This window comes from Phalacrocorax carbo, chromosome 17 (genome assembly GCF_963921805.1).
Source record: "Phalacrocorax carbo chromosome 17, bPhaCar2.1, whole genome shotgun sequence".
NCBI classification, from domain to species: Eukaryota; Metazoa; Chordata; class Aves; order Suliformes; family Phalacrocoracidae; genus Phalacrocorax; species Phalacrocorax carbo.
Window position 1 is genome coordinate 12128374 of NC_087529.1, and position 20023 is coordinate 12148396.

At 44.8% G+C, this 20023-nt stretch overlaps 1 protein-coding gene across 6 annotated transcripts in view; it reads left to right on the forward strand.

Moving 5' to 3' along the window:
- The window catches only part of AUTS2 (activator of transcription and developmental regulator AUTS2), a 792628-nt gene that overhangs the window by 717240 nt on the left and 55365 nt on the right, over positions 1-20023 (forward strand). The window lies entirely within an intron of this gene.

The window sequence follows — 20023 nt, forward strand, 5'->3', positions numbered from 1 at the left end:
ACTCTGGGTACTTCAACTTACTGGTTTTTAGGAACATTTGAGTCAGTTTGCATTAGATAAGACACATTTGATTCATTGATTCATTTGGAATGTAGGTCTCTTTTTTTTTTTTTTTTTTTTTCTTCTGTTGATGGCCGGGCGTGGATTTGCTTTTAATGAGTTTGGGTTTGTTATTCCAGTGGGTCATTCTGGTGTTTTTCTGTGTCTTTTAATCCCATGAAGCTGTGGGGGTTTAACTGGGCACACTACGTGACCCCGTTACGTTGGAATTCCCATGCTGATACACCATTGTTTCTGAAGCCTTTTACTCCATATTGAATTATACCTATATTTAATTGCATTATGGATCCATATGCCTGTTTTTCATGTATTAGCGTCCTTTGGAAGTACAGCCCGGATGGATTATTTCAGTGGTCTGACTAGGTTATCTCACTTGGCAAGGTTATATATCCTTTGTGATTAATTGGATTTACAGGTTCCCCCTCAGCCCCTCCATAGGCGGAGAATAGGTGGCACAGACAAGTAGAAAGGAAGAGTTGTGTGTTTGGAGTGACCCAAGGCCCCCAAACTACGTGTGACTGCATCTTTATTTTGCTAATGCGCTGTAAAAAGCTTTGGCATTTGAGCAGCCCTTTCTTGGGGCTGGGCCCGGGGCAGGAGAAGCCGGGTGAATCCACATTCCTGGCAGAGGCCTGTAACCAGGGTGAGGGGCTCTCCTCCCCCGGGGCGGTGATCGATGAAGAGTAGGCCCCTCTTCCTCTTCCTTTCGTTTTTTCTTTCTTTCTTTTTTTTTTTTTTTTGAACCAAACACATTTCCCACATTCTTATTTTTGTTTACTTACCGAGCTTGATTCGTGGCATCTATTTGGTTGTGAATACCCATGCTTGACAGGGAGCCTTTTCTTCCGAGGTACTTTTCTTTGGTGATTTAGTTCCCTTGAAAGGATTAGGGTTTCTTTGTGTAGCCTAAAATCAACATGGGCTTTTCGAAGCTTTGCTTGGGAAACCGTACACAAATAAGCTTTTTAGTTGATGGTAGATTATTCCTTTGCCCCTTATTTCCATCAAAATGGCGTCTTTCTTTTCTCCTCCTGAGTTTCCCCTTAAAGCCATATGCTAATTCCTGTTGGTAACATGAATGACAAGGGAAGAATCAATGCAAATCCAGGTGCGGCCAAACTAGGCTGACTGGTATTTTTTTTCTTTTTTTTTTTTTTTTCCACTGGGAGAAAGAGATTAAGGGGAAAGAGGGCAGAAAAAGCATAGGGGACAGTTTTGTTAAAGGGATTAGCATTCAAACTGCTAAATATCAGGAAAAGAGCCTCAAAAAAAGATCCTGTTTGGAGATAATGTCAATAATTGCTTGCAGCCAGGTGCAGGGGCTCTTGCTGGGGTTGGGAGGCTGTTGCCTTCTCTAAGTGTCTGCCCTGGGGACGGCTGATGACAGCCCGGGCGCTGTCAGTTTGATATATTCCAAGTTCAAGTTCTCTCTCTGCAGTTCAGCCTGTTTGCTTCCAAGCCAGTTCTTCCCCTCTGTGTTGTCCGTGGCTGCTTTTGCCAAAAGCCATAAAAGTCACTCATAAGAAAGGTCAGATTTGCATTGGGTAAATCATGATGAAACCTTCAAAGCTCCTGGCTGATGGACCAGGCTGGGAGGGCTCGGCAGACTGACAAGTGTACATCCCTCTGTGTCCACAGCCATTCCTCTTAGATGTCCCGCAGCTACCCATGCCTCACACGTACTTTTTTTTCCCTTGCAACTTTGCAGAATTATTCGGCTATTTTGCAGAATTATTTATAGCTGAGGTAGCATAAAATGCAGAATTAATGTATTTACAAAGTACGGAAGTAACGTATTTACAAAGCAGGTAGAAATCCTGAAGCATTGTAGGTCTTGTATAAACATTTTGTCTCCTTTCTGTCATTTAATTGTGGACTATAAGGCCGAAGATGAGATCAAGCTCAAGGTGTGATGGATTAGTATGGCTGTGTAAGGCGGAACAGTCCCTTCCTCAGAAATACTGATTAAAAAATCTAGAGCAAAGAAATCCCCCAAAACCTCCCTTGAAGAGGTGGTAAAACCCCTTCAAGAGAAGTCTCTCAGCTTCCATTTAGGAGTTGGCTGCCCTTAGAGCCGAATGGGAAGATGCATCCCTAAATCTAGAAGGGTCCTGTGAGTTTTGGGGGGCGGCATGTGAATGTTGGGGCCCCTCAGGCCTGGGATATGTGTCATAGCCAAGCCATTTTGTGTTGGAGAGGGCCGTGGGGTTCCCACATCAGCTCTGTGCTGTCACTGCTCCCAGAGGTCCCCAGCCCTGCACCACGTCTGCAGCAGGGCTGGGAATTTGGGAGGGACATGGCTGGGAATTTGGGAGGGACATGGCCTGGTCACCAGGGCAGGAATCGCTGTAGCTGCCGCTGAAATGAGTTGTCCCTGGTTGTAAATCAGAGCCTTGCACTGCATTGCTCAGTCAGGAACACATTACCTTCCAAGCTTAAAATTATCTAGGGAAATGATTCCCCTGGAAATCCAGGTGGCTGTGTTGGGAGGTGAGCACCCAAAGGTCTGGGACCTTGGTAGTGCTTGAGAAAGGAGCTGTTAACATCTGAATAAATGAGATGGACAAGGGATGGAAGAGGAGTGCATCCTCTGCCTGCAACTCTTGGTCTGTCCCCTCCCTCCCTGCAGGCTGGGCCTTCCAGTTTGGGATTGCTGCTTAGAGTCTTTGTCTTTGAACGAACATAACTTTTCCTTACCCTCTGAGAGCGTCGACCTTAGCACCATTAGTCCTTGCCACAGTACAGGTTTTGTTCATGAATTTTTGTAACATGACTTTCCAGCATAATTAAATTCCATTATCTCTTCATAATTTAAATAGACACATCTGAAACTGTAGAGCAGGCAGCTCCTACTACTACTGTGTATTTCATTTATGTTAACTCCCTCCTACGTACCCTTGGAATACAGCTTTTCCTGGAGGGAGGAATGAGTCCCAAAGTGATGAAGTTTTCATTTGTGCTGTATATTGAAGTTTGCCTTTGATCAGAAACACAATTGGGCTGTTTCAGCTTTTTATGTTCAAATTGTTTACAGGATGTTCATGTAAACTTTATGAATCCTTCTGCTTCCTGGCACCACCAGCTGTCAGGGAAATACACTCTCAGCTGGAGGCAGATCAAGGCGTCTGCATTGCTAGTCTTCACTGGTGGCTGAAATACTGGTCAGATCAAGCCCTGGCTTTTTAGATGGCTGCACAGCGATGTCCTTCCCTAGAAAAACAGGCGTGTTGTTGTCTCTCCCCTCGTCTGTCTGTGGTGAATCATTTCTTGAGGATCTTCTACAACATCTGTTTCTGTAAACAAGTAGGGAGCTAAAGTTGGCAAATGCTTCTCTGCTGATCCCATTCCCAGGAGATCCTTGGCAGTGGAGAAGCACTCTTGCTCTCTCAAGTAAACCATCCCCACAGCATCTCATGTTGAATAGCAATGGATCCACTACTACACAGGGAGCGTGTGTGCAATATTAACATGGTCAGTATGCCGGAGCACTGACTGCTGCTGCCTCCCTCCTTTCCAGGGGTCTGTAGCAACCTGTATAACATCCTCACTCTTTTGGTATATGTTCTCAGCATTGCCTTCAGTTTTTTTGGGGGAGCTTCTGTCTGCAAATGTTGGCCCTGCAATGCTATCTCTTCTCTTCTCTGAAATGCTTCTTCCTAGCTTGCTGTTAGGGCTCTGGGGCAGTCCCAGTGCTGCAGGAAACCCACCCATCAGCCAGCAAACCTCAGGGACTGCTGAATCATGTGAGCAGTTCTGCAGATTTCTTTGTTTGTGGTTGGTAAGATGGCTCGCCCTCCCAAAGTGATACCCTGATGATGGTGTCTCCTTGCCTTTCTGGTGGAGGCTTTCCTGGTGGCTTTGGATCACTTGGTTTGCCTGTGTTTTGTGGGTTTCAAATGGCTTTTCACTATTTTCCATTTGAAAGTTCAGTGTCTCTCATTAGTTAGGGACTGAGCACTAGAAAAAGCCTCTGTTTTTGAGGACCCCAGGTTTCTTGTACCTGTGAGTTAGATTAGAAGCAGCGGTACATCACTTCACTGACTTCCAAGTCAGGCAGACAAAAGAGTCGGTATATGTCTTGAGATGGTTCTTTGTTCTGGTACACAAAAGAGCAAGGCAGTTATTTCTGTGCCCCGAAGGCTTTATCTGAGCAAGGAATTGGTTCTGTAACATCCCCTTACAGCTGCATCTCCTGAGCACAGACCACTCCCTTCCGTCCGTCCGCCTTTCAAGCCCCCTCCTCCTTTACGTGCCGATGGTTTCCTGGCTGGGACATGGCAGTCAAGCGGGGTTGCCAGTGCTGGGGGACACTGTAGGCGTTCTGCAGCTGCAGGAAAAGGTCGCTGGATAATGTGAGGTACCCAGTGTGCCCAGAGGGACAGGTGAAAATCAAAGGTAGCCTCTTCTTAAACCTGTTAGATTCTTAAATCCTAAAACTTGTAATCTTAGAAAACAGGAGTCTTCGAAGGCTTCACTGGTAATTTTTAAGTTAGTAATTCAAAACAAAACTGTAAACCAGCCAGCATGGTGCAAGCACCTGTAGGCGCTGGCTTTTCTTGACCAAAATAGTGGAGGGAGGCAGTTGAAAGTGGTGTTCTGGGTATCCTTGCCCATTTGGACTGGTATCAGGTACCCTTTGGTGTCAGTTGGTGATTGTATTCCCCTAAGAGTTCATTTAAGGCTGTTGATTTTAGCAAAGTCAAACTATTCCAATCTCAGTGAGCAAAAGGGCAATATTTACTAATACATAATTGTATCTATTCTGGAGAGAGTATTTGTTTTTTAGATTAACCTATATTTGATTTTCTCAATAAAGACTTGTCAGCATTGGGCTGTAAAATAACAAGTGACAATCAGTTCAAAATAAGGTTGAAAAATTCTTGGGATAGGAGTGTTGATCCTGACTTGACATACCTGCAGGTAGTGGAGTCCACGCTGGAGTCTGGTGTGAGATTTCATAAACGGAGCATCCTGCAGACCTCCCATATCTGGCCTGCTGTTAGTCTCTCCCTTGTAATAAAATGTTGTTTTCTCTGAAAATGTATGTTTATTTAACTAGGTCTCTTTTTGCTTCACAATCTGGATTCCATTCAGTCAGTTACCACTCCAATTAACTAACAATTATTTAACATTAACAGTAATTACAGACGCCAGTTAAGCGCCTACAGATGTCAACTGTTAGCTTTGTACCTAATCACTCAATGAAATGGAGAAAGTTCAACAAACATCAATTAGCCAAGCAATTAGTATGAGGTAGGAAAGAGCATGTTATCGTGTGTGAGCTGATTCAATTTATTTTATTTTGTCAGTAAAACACACACACACAGACAAGCAGCAATAAGTTGCTGAGATTAGATAAAGCTGTATTGTTTTGCTGTTTATACAAGAATTTCCCACATCTTCTTTCCCTTACATAACTTAAACGAGCTTTGCCAGGCATTTGTTATCTTATCAAATACATTTCAATTGGAAAAGCACAGCAATGTCATTTTGAGTGGCAAGACGGAAGACTGTTTACATCAGGTTTACACCAGCTGAACTGTCACCTTAGCAAAGCTACTCCTGTGAGTAGGTTTAACCCATGAGTAGGTTTAACCCATGAGTTAAACCAAGGACCACGTAACCACCACTGCAGTTACGCAATGGATACGCGGTTTTAGATAACATCGAACAATGTGGATTAGTTCCTTCATCTGATTTATGCTGTACTTAATGTTGACACTAGGTTGACAACACCTTGCTTAGATTGTAAGAGGGCAAAAGGGCTTCCTCAAAGGGTGCGCCAGCGTGGCCTGAGCTGTCCCAGCTCGAGGGTGGGAGCAGCCTGCACGGGATGCTTCCTCTGCACGCCGCTGTCTGAAGAGTACTGCGCATCTACAGCCGTGGCGGGGAGTAACTGCTGCTAACCTCCCGCAGCACCATGTAACTGGGTATTACGTGCTGCGTGGCTCAAAAAAAAAAAAAAGAAGAAAAAGTAAGAATGGGTCATAAATTAACCTTACCTTCAGGAAGAAACGGTTTATTTCTAACCGCCATCCCAGGTGTATTGCAGGCCTCTCAAGGTCTTTTGAAGACTGTAGACTTGTGCAGAAGGTGCTCAGTATGCGGCGTACCACATACCCGGGGGTGCCTGGGCTTCCCTGGTATGCAGCAGCGCCACTAACCCACCGGTTCACCTCCATAGTCCCTCGTTCTATCGGATCTAATATCTTCTCGCTTGGCACAATTTAACACCCCTTGCTCAGGCTGTCTTACATCCAGGGACTGTTAATTTAAAAAAAAAAATGCACTCCAAAGTATCTCAGTATCTCACATCCTACAGTCTTGACACTCTGGATGTCAGTAGGAGTTTCACAGGGACATCTATATGAATTATGCCTCTTTTTTTTTTTCCTTTTTTTTTTTAATAAAGTCTTCATAGCTGCTTAAAAACCAAAGCAGAGAGTCGCTTTTAGTTCCATTTCTCAACTGTCCCCCAAACAAGAATGCCTTTTTGCCTTCATCACTGCACTGACATATTTTAAATGTTTCTCCACGTAAAATGATCCCACAAAGTAAGATATTATTTTATCATGCGGACTGCCCACAAAAGTCCATGAAGTTATTTGAATCAGTCATTATTTTTCCAAAGTGCAGGAATAGGAATGGAGAACCACAGGCAGATCTTGCCATTGCTTTCCAAAGTCTCAGCTTTTTTTTTAATTATAAAAAAAACAGAGTATGAACCCATGAAGAAACCCTTCAGTGTGTGACTCAAGTGCAATAATATTTGTCTGAGTAGGCAGAAAGACTGAAATTGAGCTTCCAAGCAAGAGCTACCATGTTCATTCTGATGGCAGCAAAGACCTTGTGAAGGGTGATACTTTAAATGGGTGAATTTTTAACTTTCTCATGGTCCAGCATGGTTTGTCCAAAAGGAAAGGCAGGGCCTTGTCACGAAATGATGCCACCGTTTCTCAAGATATGGAGAGGATTGTAAGAGGGCATTTTTAGTCTCAGCAGAATAAAGAGAGCAGAACAGAGACCCTAACGTGTCCTCTTCCTGGTTTCAGTCAGTAATGGTGCTTCACTGCTTGACTGACTTCAAACACTTGTTAACGCTGAGCGTTTACTTAAGTGCTTTGCTGGATGAGGGCCACAGGAGTAAATCCTGCGACACCCTTGAGACTTGCAGCCACCCAGACATTGCTTAGATTTCCTTTCTTTCCTGTCCCTAGCGTACCTCTGTGACTGAGGGGGGCTCAAGTCCCTTTTGCTGGTCCCAGTCCCCAGCAGGTCCTGCTCTTTTCCCTCTCCTTGCTGCTGCCCTGGCTTTGTTGGACTCTGTGAGCTGAGGGTATTGACTCACCAGAAATCCAAATGCAGCAAGAAAAGGGAGATGATTTTGCAGCTGAGTCACCCACGTGAAAAGTCCAGTGCAGGGGAGGGGGCAGATGCGCAGGCAGAGCATGGGCAAGGGCAAGGGCTGCCCACACCTTTGGTGCTGGCAGGATCAGCCCAACCACAGCGAGGCTTCGCCCTGCGAACACGACTTGCCCTGGAATTGTTCAGTGCGTGCAATTATTTAGTGTAACATAAACTATTTTCCAAGCTAGATGCGACTAGTACGGCTGCCAGGAGCATGTGGAGGAACGCTTCAAGTAGCGAGTGTGTGTCTGACAGGGGCATTGCGCAGCATTCAGCGAGCTGTTTAAAATAGCCAACATAAACGTATACTTAAAAAGTGGCAAACAGAAGAGCAGATAAACTGATTTAAGTGCCTTTTAGAGCAGTTAATGGCCTTGACTTACATATGCTAGGAGAGCGAGGCAGGATCTGAGGGGGGCTTGCTAGTACACTTATCCAGCAAATACTATTCTAAAAAAATCTTCTATTTTTGAGCTGAAGACGTAGGGTCACCAAAGGATGTTCAAAGCAGGGCCAGGGAGAACTTCCAAGTCCAAGAGCACAAGACTCAAACCCTACCAGACTTGCTAGAGCCTCCATTTACTGCAGCAGGATTTCGCCTGGCACTTGACATCCTGGCTTTAGGCGAGCTCACAGCTTGCCCTGATGTCACCAGGGCTGCCTGGCTTATTCCTGTCTCTTGTTTACAGCCAGAGGAACTCCCTAAACCCTTAGTTGCTCCCCTCACCTACAGCTATCTAAAAGTCACACACCTTGCTTTGAGCGTGGGCCAAACTGCCTTCTTCAGCCCTCTGTGGGAACCTTATCCCTGGGTTCACAGCGTGCTCTGTGGTTCCTTTGTGGGTTTTCACAAGGTGGTGTGGGGTCAAGAGACGAGGTGGATCTGGAGGACTCGGGCTGTCTGGGTCAGTGCTCGGCCCGTGGCAAGGGAGGCAGGGAGGAACCTGTAGCTTTGCTGCTCCCACGTGTCTTATGGGATGATTTTGGTTAGGTTTAGAGGACTGGGGAGAGGGGTGAGGTGTAGTGCTACTGAGCTCCCACAGCAATTTGGTATTGTTTCCAAATATTTCAAGTTAGTGGGTACTTTTGAAAATTGGAGGCAAAGGAATTTGAATGGCTTCTAATGGAAAACAGCTGCTGCAGAGCAAGCTGTGTCCTAAGAAAAAGCAGCTTCATGAGAATAGGTCCACTAAGTAATAAAGCCACAAATTAATACTTAGCTCATTTATTAGGTTGTTAGTCCCATAAGCACTTAACTTCATTTGTTAAAGGAAACAGCATTATAAAAATCAAAAGCAGATGAGCAGAAGTCCTGGTTTTACTTTTGTTTGCTGGATTTTATTGTTGGTTGGTTGTACAATTGTAGCCTCTGCAGCTTTCAGCAGGTGTGATTGCTGCTTGGGTATAACAGACCCTGTTGCAACAGCCCCATTTTGTTCTGTCCTATGATAGTAACTGGGGCTTTTTTCTCTTCTCCTTGCTTGTGTTGCTGAGAGAAATTATTATTAAAATCTGGAGGTTTTGGCAGCTTTTCAGTGCCGGGCAGGACCTGCTGTCTCTGAAGAGGGATAAGAAGCTGTGCCGGGAGTACAGCGCCTGTTGTAAATCTCAACCTGAAGTGTAGGTCTGCTTCGAAACTTTAAATAACATCTCTGCTTGGCGCCTTGGGGTAGCGCAGAGGGAGCATTGTCATTAAGGGAATTGCTCTCCGAAGGTGGTCCTCCGTTCCTTTGGCTATGGGGGGCAAAGAGGTACTTCAAGCTTTGGTAGATGGAAAGTCTGGTAAGGGTGCTGAGGATATGACATCTCTGACAGAGAACTTAAATCTTTCCTCCTGCACCTGACTGTGTCTAGATGAGGTACCTAAACTGTGCTTTAAGTGTTCCTGACACTCCTCCAGAGGTCCAAACAAGTCTTATTCAGTTGCCTGGGAGACATGGGCTGAACTCATGGGCTCTCATCTCACCTCTTCTTCAAGAAAGACAGAGGAATGATCTCAGTCTTCGTTTTGGTCTTTATTCATTGCTGGAAGTTCAGTCTTGTGTTTCTAACTCCCAGTCAAGTGGGCATTGAGTTGAAGGTAAGGATTGTTGCTGTATGGATAAACAGTCTGCAGTGTCTTTGGGACCTAGGAAGGAGTTACCATGTGGATGGAAAAATGGGAAGCTGTCAGGATTTTGGGAAGAGCAGCGTGGAAGGGTAGTGCTGACCAGGTTGTGTGAACGCATACATCCAGCAGGGGTGAGAGCATGCTCGGGAACAGTACTAGCTATCACGAAACACCATGTATGTCCTCTTTCACCACACCATAAGAAATCCCATGATTACATCAGACGTGTTCAAAGCAGACCACTCTAGGCAGAGCTGTCTTGTAGGCCGTGGTTCTTGAGTAACCAGCTCATTATAATCCAGTTCGTATTTGAACAGTCACATCAGATTGCAGATGGGGTGAACAACCCCAAGAGTACACAAGCGATTGCCTGTAAGCGGCCAGAATGATGAACTCACGCTGGTACCACTCACGTGACTGTGCCTGCAGTGCTGCTCCTGGTGGTGCTCTCCGTACATCAGAGAGATGTCAGAAGTCATCTGAGGCCGGACCGCTGCCATTTCCATGAATGAAGATAGCCCTGTTGACTATGTTTGGTTCAGGCTCCAAGATAAATCATAATCTTTTGGTACAGAAGCTGGTACTTGAGCATTTATAAGATTAAAACAAAACCAAATGGCTCTGTGGATTGAATTACAAAACCCTCGTTTGTTTCTGTGTTGCAAAGGTCATTTTTCCAGTCTTGCGGCTTTTCTCCATGCTGTGGTCAGTTTTCCTTCCTAAAAATTGGCTGTTGCACCTGCTCTTGTGATTTCCCAGTGGTTTCTCTAGATACGCTAATGCCCAAATTAACAACCTATGAGTTTGCACTTGGAGGGAGAAGAAACAGAGCGCTCATTTCTGCTGAACGTAGGGAGTTACTAGTGCTAATCTTGTAGAGTGTTTTCCTATACGGGCACCTGCATAAATATTTTACAAAAATAAGGACTTTCTTACAGTGACCCTCTTTAAAAGTTCATTGCCAAAGGCTGTCAGGTCACGAGGCGCTACGTGCGTGCCCTGTGATTGAGACAGGACGCGATATAAAGTTTGTGTAGATACACCCCAATATGATCAGTGAGACAAGTCCGAACCGCTTCCTACAGCGTGCATAGTGATGACCAGCGTGATGATTTCTGAAGGCTGCTACTGCAGAGCGCGGTCCTGCCAGATGTTGGGTGTGTTTGTGGGCATCATGGGTGTGAGTCCAACGTACTGGAGCAGTCTCATATGGACAGCAGGTGAAACCCACAGAGCCGAGAGAGGGCTTACGCACTACCCGACTTCTCTTCAGGTCACTCCGATGCCTTGGGCATTGTGACATCCTTCCTCTTTTGGAGGTGGGTCTCAATTGAGGTATTTTTCCATCTGCTTCCACATCTGCTCCCTGTAGGTATATGCTGACTCTTATATTATAGGTCTTCAGGCCGTCGTTCGTCCTGTTTGCACAGCCCCTCAGACTGTGCAAACCAGGCCCGTGGCCAGGGCTTGTGGGAATCGCTGTAATACAATTAAATGTTGATAATAATCATCTGGCAAGCTGTTACACTTGTCTGGAAAGGGCTGGGTGATATGCGCATGTGGGACAAGTCTGTGCATCTTTTGAATTGATAACAAATTAAGTTTGGCAATCCAGCCTGTAGTAAATTAACACCTTGCTTACGTAGTTAGCTGACAACTTGGAGTGGGGGGTGGCATTTTAATAGTTAAGCTGGTTTTCTCTGTCTTCACATGCCCTGTCCAGCATCTCATCTTATTCAAATAACCTAACTGCTATCCAGCCTTTCAACAGCACATCATCTTAGCACCTTGCTGCCAAGGCAGTTATTCACCTAAAGGCCTCATTATGTTTTGCCAATATATTGGGGGCCAAAAATAGCTTGACAATATCTGCTCGATACCCAGGTCTCTAAACAACAAACAAATAATTGGGTGAAGCAAACCCTAAGCACAGTGCAGCTGACACAGGCCACAGTGTGCAGAGCCCTTAACGATAACAGCCACTGCTCCGCCTGGTTCCTGTCAGAGCAAATCTTTAAGCAGCAGGTAGTGCTGAGACGCGAGGGTGACAGCTTGGGAAATAGAGTGCTGGCTACTGCAGCGAGCAAGGAGGGTCTCTTCGGCAGGCTGTGACAAGTCACTGTCATTTTCCTGCAGGTAAATGGCTGACATCTTAGAACAAAGGCTTAACAGTAGCATTTAAAAAAAAAATAAATCACGTGCATACTGTCATCCAAGAGGGTCTATGGGTGGGCCAGGAAATGATCCATCTTCCCCTTTTAATCTGATATTATAATCAATTTAAAGTTGATTGCTATGAGTGGCTGTGCATACTTAAAAATTAGATTAGCCAGTAAATTGTATCTAATGATGGTTTTTATTGCTCTGGTAGTTTACACAAAAGCAATGAATGTGCTTTTTTTTGGAGCGTATTAATGCATCCCGAGAAGGCAGGAATGACCTGCATCAAGGGTCCCCAGAAGGAAGGTTTCCCCAGTAAGACAGACGCCTGTGTCGTGGCCATCGTCCTTCGGCCCGATGGATGTCTGGCAGCGTGCTGCCTGCGCAGGCAGCCGGCACACCCTGGCAGCGAGCTGCCCGCCGGCACGGGGGCCCGCTCCCGCGTCCCTGGGGTGCCACGGTGCGTTGGGCGCTGCCCTCCCCAGCCTGCAGCGCCTCGCAGCGCAGACCCGGAATTGGTCTGCTCCTCATCTCGGGAAAGCCCAGCTCCGCGGAGGCTCCCGCAGCTTAGCGCTGCTGCGTGGCCACAGCGGCGCAGCTGCACGCAGGAGAGCACGCTGGAGGCCTTTCGTGCGCCCCTGTTTGTTAGGTTATATTACTAATCCCCTGTGACTTAGTGAATGTGATAAAATAGAGTGGATGCATTAAGAAGAGCGTGACAGGCACCGTAACTTGAAATTTCTTGGAATTGCTCCTTTTCTTAACACTAACGTTACCTTTTCTGTGCATGTGAGTGGTTTTCAGCCGCAGCAATACACGTGCACATGCACAGGTCGTACTAACAGCCCAGCATGGGAATTAGGGTTTTCCTGCTAAACTGCTTGTGCTTGCCTTTTAGGCATAGTCAGTGTTAGCGAGTAGATAGTGGGGCAGAGGAAGAAGCAGCATTATAATGTTATAGAAAGTGGTTCAGAAAGGTGCTGAGGGGGGAACTTGCTACTTGCTTTGGCAAAGAATCTGTAGCGTTTCTCTGCAACGTTTTATGATTCTGCTGCTGCGAGCAGTTAAAACTGGGAGTGGCCAAAAAAATTTCAGGCAGACAGTTAATGAAACTCCAAAGCTTAAAAAAGATCAGCCTAATTTGTAGGGAAAAGTTTGCTTTCATAATTAATGTGTCTGTGATGTTTATTCTGGTAAATATATACGGATAAAGTAATTTGCAAATGCAAACCAATACAGGAGCGAGGGCTCGGCTTCTGTCTTTGACCTGATTCTTCAGGAAATTATAAACAGACTTTAGCAGTTTTCATTTGAACATTTAGGGGTATTTTGCTTTCCTTTGGGTAACTGTCGAACATTAGCACTGCTTAAAGTCCATAGTTTATCACTGGGTGTTCATTTTCTTTCTGCATCTTAAACTTTGTAGTAGACTTTGTCCTTTGTAGTAGAGTGAATATATTCTGTTAGGCCATGTTTTTAATACACAAAAAGCATGCCGATAACTTGCTCTGACAGGCAGAAGGTAAATTATTTCCCTAGATCTCAGGCAGTTCAGACTTTTTTTGAAAAAGAAAGAAATTGCTTATACTCTATTTACCTTTTCCCCTGAGGACTGAACGTGAGGTGTAAGCATCACATACTTTTTGACACAGAGTATTCGAGTTTTCTATTAATCGCAGCAACATGTAGCTCAGAAGCAAATTTCCCGAAAGCGATTTGGTGGTGCAACGTGCCGAACCTCGCCTTGTCAACAGGAACATTCCTGTGATTTTATTCAATAGCGAGAGTCGTGCAAAGTGGGAGCTTCGTGGAGTAATAATTCATGTTGTATTGTGAAGATTAGGAACAAACAGCAGTGGGATCTGAGCTGCTTGTATTTAAGTATTAAAGTTTAAAGCTAGGAGCAACATAAGAGAGTAGCTCCGGAAATGCGGTATATCGTACATATGAACTGGAGCAGGTGAGATTTGGGACAAAAAGTCCACAGAAGTTAATTTGTTTGAGACGTCCTGCAGCCTTTGGATGCAAAAGGTGTTGATAAGAAAAACTGAGACTAGGTAACAACCAAGGTACTTGGTTCAAAGGGCAGTGCAGATAAATAATCAATGTCAAATTATAGGGAATATTCTTCAATATTTGACTGAGTATTCCTTGGGTTGGAGGGGCAGTTGGCCCCCGGACTGCCAAGGGAATGCTGTTTAACGTTCATGTCATTTCTCAGTATGGACCTGCCCAGCTTAAACTAGCACAAGCCCTCCTTGAGGACACGGTGGGCTTGTTGCAGTAGCTTATTTAATTCTGCTTAAACATGTTCTTAACTGATCTAAAACCTTAACTGATAGAGCCTTGCACATGTGGGCTTGTGTGTCCATGCCACCTCTCTCACTGATTTAATGCTCTTTTTTCAATTCCTTTTTAAATTAATGCTGTACAATGAATGCCACTGCTGCCAGTCCCTTAGAGCAGATGACAGGAGGGCAGATGGTCTGGGTGTGACACAGGCAGAAGTTTGGGACAAAAATGTGCTTCCACCTTCACTTGTGTAGTTTTGAGGAACATGATCGAGATAAGCTTACGTGGCTCTGTGGAGGTGGCGACGTGCTCAGAGTTAAGTCCTACAGTAAAATTTCAGATCCCATTTTCTCATATATGAAAAGAATTGTAGGTTCAGGCATCCTTTAGACAGCAGCAGTTAGTTTACAGGTTTTACAGTTACGCACCATTAAAATCCTGTTACTTAACAGGTAAACCAAAATCACACAGCCTCCGTTTTTTTCTGAAGCATTTGCAGGAATGCAGTTTCAGGTACATATATCTGTGTATGTTTTTAATAATACTCCCATCATTTGACATGGTGTCTTGCCAAAAATGAAATCATTAATGATCTCCACAGGGTATTTATGCAGATCCAAAGCTGCTCATTACGTCTATTTTTAAGTACATTGCTGTGTTGATGGCAAGGGGAATTTGTTGAAACCTGTAGCACAAAACTTGTAATTTTGTTTGCTAACACTTGCAAAAGATTACAAACACGGTCCAAGGGCCTTTGAAGTCAAGGGGAGTAATGGGATCATTAGCGTAGGAATTAGTACGTGTTTTTCTAATATAATACTCTTACACGACACCCTGGGATAAGCTCCCCCTCCCTCCCTCCCCATCTCCTCCTGCGTGGGGACCGCACGCGGCACTGACGGTACATCAGGGTTCCTTCCCAAAGCGTGGCTTTCCCAGAGGCTGAAAACTTGGCCACTCGAGTGTCCCTGAAGTCTGAATGTCCATAAAGTCTGTCACTGTATAGTTTTAAAAGGAGTACTCTCAAAACTTCTCCTTTTCCTTAGAGCCAGTTTTCTGGATGACAACGTGTGGGCATTTTGAAAAATGCCCACATTGGCATGCTGGGTATTCCCCAGAAGAGATGTTTTCAGAGGCCTCTGGTGTCAGTATTTTTGTCCGTGAGCCTCTCTGCTCCCAGGTGAGGCGCACGGTGGCGTTACAGATTGACAAACTTACCCTTCTTAAAGCAATTGAAACACAGGGGCATCTGAGCTAAATGCAAGCGCGGTTTTTCATACAAGGTGGGAAAAGCCCGTTGTTGCGGTGGGATACAGACATGAAAAAAATAATGTTAGACGTGTCTGCAGAAGCAGAAGAGAGTTTCAGTTTGCTGCTGGTGTTGGGTTCTCTGCAGGTATTTAATGGGTTTTGCTGAGACATGCTCCTGATTGTAAAATGGTTCTGGAGCTGACAGACTTTGCTCAAGGCAAATTCTTTTCATTAAAAAAGGATTTAACTAATTAGACCCGACTGTCGACTGACAGGTTAATTGATAAGGGAAGTGGGCCCAGTAACCCCGAGGTGAGATTATATTGTGACTTTAAATCTTTATAGTCTCTGGTAAAACTTAGTCTTCCACTGGAATGTCAGAAAAAATCATGCTGGCTTTTTTACAAGGCATAGTGCCTGAAAAGATTTGCAAAAAAAGCTGCAGTTTCCTAAAATTCATTTTTCAAAGTAAAGGTCTGATCCAGCGAATTTATTCTAAGATAAGGCTTATTGAAGGAGGTTCAGTGGAAGCTTTGCACGTTCATACACTTGGGTTTACATATAGTTTGGTTGGGGCTGACCGGGTAGTTTACGTGTAACTTCTTTATTTAATTAGCTAAAATAAAACTTAATGTGTCTTCTTTTTAACTGTTGAAAATAGTAATAACTTGGTCCAATAGATCTTAGTTCTGGAACCACTCTTTTCTAATAATTTGCTTTTTAAAATGGAAATGAACTTGGGAATGCGGTTAGTCCTTGATAGGAAGGGAACAGTGATGCAGGGAGCCGGGGGCTGGGAGCTGCAGACAGATCTGGGCTCACATGAAATGCCTGTCCCAGGTACATCTGGTGATCACGAATGACAAAGAGGAAGACTTCTGGTAGTTATTCTTCCAGCCGTGTGGAAACTGTATTTTATAGGGTAGAAAGATAATAAAGACAAGCAATTATGACAGGGTCTGGAAAAATCAAACTGGAAACTGTCTTGACCTCCACCCAAGTCCCCCAAAGCTTTAGGAAGAGGCTGTGGTGAGTGAAAGCCACTCCTCTGTATTTAATGCTTTCTGGTTTGTCCAGGTGATTCCTTAGCTCTGGATATCAACTTCCTGTATTTTCATGTGCCCGGGTAACATCTAGGCACAAGAGAGGCTGGCTGGCAGTGTGAACATCGGGTTTTGTGTTAGGCAAGAGAGGTCAGACCACTGTCAGATCATGTGAAGGAGTTAAGGGCTGGTGCTGGGCAGAAAGGTCTCTATCACTTGTGCTCCTGTGAAAATCTGAGTGTAGGTTAAACCTAGGTTTTGGCAGTCTTTCTAAGGAAAATTACTAGTATAAAGAAATTTGTTTCCTTGTAAGCTGAGAGCAGCATTTCTCTCATTGGATTCAAAGGAAGAAATTTCAACTGTTATAAGTGAGGTGATTTACACTTGCTAATAATAACTATAGCTCTAAATTTGGAGGTGGGGTGAGGTGTGAGTCCTAGGGGTTTATATTAAGGGTTGTTTTCATTGGCATACTAATACCTGACTGTAAGACCTGAGACATTTCTGTTACGCTCCTTTCTTCTTGGATCAAACTAGATGCATGGATTACATATATCAGTATAATCAACCCTGCTAAGGTGTTAAAAACATAGTAAGTCAATCCTATCATAAAGTCTAAACCCATCTTGTTTTCCTTCGCTTCCCCCCCCCCCTTGTGCTCCATCTAAAATAACTGAAAATAACTGAATGAATATAATCCATTTCTCCAAAGGAAGAAAAATAATTGCCTCCAGACTTCTAACTTACCTGCCAAATTGCATCCTGATGTGAATTGCAATGGACAAATTATAATCTTTTGAGACAAGGGAAGAAGTGATGGAGTCTGTAAGTGACCCTTCCCTGGTAGGCACAGTCAAAATGAAACTAAACTTGGCAAGTGATTTGCACTCACATCAGGGAAGAGTTGGTCCCCAGGTCATTCTCGAAAGGCATTGACTTAGAAGTGAGAGGAAAATACCTTGCAATGCACACTGATGGCCTGGGGTTGAACAGAAGGCAGTCTCAAGTGCTGTCAGCATTATGCAGACCACAAGCTCTATATTCCACCACCTAAGGAAGAAAAACCAAACCAAAGAACCAGAACAGAGCAATGACAGTAAAAAGCACAGAGAAGGAAGCAAATCTAACCAGGGAGTCTCATGGTTGCAGGGTTGGTCTTTCAAAGGCTTTTTGCAAATGATGGAGGCAGTAGGGACGGCCACATCAGCAAGATTTGACCATCTGCCTTCAAGGAGTTCAGTATTTCCCGTTGTGCCCCAGCACAGGGATGTTCCTTTGTTCAGCCCTGCTCAGGCTGCAGTTTTTGTAAGCTGTTTCAGGCTGCCCTTCGTTATTTTAGTGTGCCATGATGTAGTTACGTAGTGACAGCCGGTCTGTGGGCTACGTCTTGGTTTACTTTGTAATCCAGTACTTTGGGTAAATGTAAAGCAATTTCAGGACATGCTTTTGTCATGTTACATAGGGATCAAATAGCTGTATGTGTTTTGAAATTGCACAAAGTATGCAGATGGTTACTTTGGCAAAGACGGAGAGATTTCCATAATGTGTTTCAGACTTGGTTGTGGCTTTCATCCTGTTTTTAGTATTGGAGTGACTTCTCTGGGACTCGGGGCACTGCGGTGCACAGGGATGGGGGAGCTGGAGGCGTTGACTTGCAGGAGGCCCTTTACAAGGGGGTGGGGACAGTAACGCTTAATGATACTGAGTGTAAAGGTTTATTTTGGATTCCAGAAACACCAATGAAGACACAAAACTTCATTTCCAGATGGGAGAGAGTTTTGTGAAAATGGTTTCCACAGACCCTGCTCAAAGCCCTACTTTGTCTGCACCCATGTAACCTGAACCATTCTCTAACAAGCCATATGCTATAAAATCTAAGAGTAGATACAAACTCTGTAAGAAGTCGCAGTGCACACTGTAGCATCAGCTGTGGGGAAAAAAACCCACAAAATGTTGTAATTCCCCTGTAGAAAGGATCCCAGAATCACAGACTGGCGGGTGTTGGAAGGGACCCCTGGAGACCACCCCGTCCCACCCCTGCATGAGCAGGCACACCCAGAGCAGGGGCACAGGACCGCGTCCAGGCGGGGGGTGAATGTCCCCAGGGAAGGGACCCCACAGCCTCTCTGGGCAGCCTGTGCCCCTGCTCTGGCACCCGCACAGGGAAGGGGTTTGTCCTCGTGTTCAGGTGGAACTTCCCGTGTCCCAGCTTGTGCCTGTTGCCCCTTGGCCTGTCGTTGGGCACCTCTGAAAAGAGCCCGGCCCCATCCCCCTGACACCCACCCTTCAGATATTTATAGGCATTGATGAGATCCCCCCTCAGCCTTCTCTTCTCCAGGCTAAACAAACCCAGGTCTCTCAGCTGTTCCTCATCAGGGAGATGCTTCAGCCCCCTGATCATCTTGCTAGCTCTGCGCTGGGCTTGCTCAAGGAGTTCCACATCCTTCTTAAACTCGGGGGCCCAAAACTGAACACAACACTCCAGATGTGGCCTCACTAGGGCAGAGTAGAGGGGGAAGATAACCTCCCTCGCCCTGCTGGCCACACTCCTTTTTATGCACCTTACGATACCATTGGCCTTCTTGGCCCCAAAGGCCCAGTGCTGGATCGGGGTCACCTTGTTGTCCACCAGCACTCCCAGGTCCTTCTCAGCAGAGCCGCTTTCCAGTAGGATCCTGGTGTTAAGTCAAAATGGCTCAATGAACATAGTAACTTCTGCAATGCGTGCAGTGCATGGCAGGGTTGATTCCTTCAAGACACATGTAAAAACTAAAATGAAATATTATCCTTCTTATTTTAAACCCTATACATTCTTACTTCACCTATTTAGATGTATATGGATATGCACATTTATGCATGTTATGCTGTGGTTAAATCTGGGGTTTTTTTGTGAAATGTTGTCCAAAGTGACTTCTAACCTCTTGCGGAGAATTCAAACAATCTCACAGCCTTTGTTGAAACTCAGAAACTCTCTGGTATTTTACTGAGCTACTGAGCACTGTTACTGCCTTTGCACATTGAGGTCCATTTAGGTGTGTCCTGAAAATGTACATCCAAAATATTGGCTATCAAAAGGCTTTAACTCTCGCTCAGTTTGGATGGTGTAGGAGGGCTGACAGATCTCCCACTAGCTGAAGCCAAATGTCAGAAGCCAAGCTTAAGAGCTTTTTACCCACCCCCAAGTTACCTAAAAACTAATCTCAAATTTTGTATTATGGCTGTTTGAGAGAATGGTGCTACCGTTGGAGGTGATGCTGGATAGAGGACGTAAGACTGGAAAAATAAAGAAAAGAGTGAATCCTTCCAGCCTGGGTTAAGAGAAGCAGGAGCTGGCACAAAAAGGAGACGTGAAGTTGTGTCCCACTGTAAAATGGATGCGCTGCTCTGGTGAAAAAAACCCATCTATTCTAGAATAGTTGTGGTTGTTTTTTTTCAACCTCAGGAATATTAAATGTCATTTGGTAAACTTGCTCTAGAAGGTGATAGCAGTACTGTAAGCATTTTTTGAGGGAAACTTGAGCTGTAGAGGTCTATTAATAGGATGTAAAACAATTATTTGTTTGTGTGCTTTTCCCCCTCAGGAATCTTTTCCTTTATGTTTTCTAAATAATACAAGACAACCTTGGCAGCAGAATCCCCACAGTTATTAATGTCAGATTGTTATCAGATTTGGCAGTGATTGTTTTCTAATAATATGTAT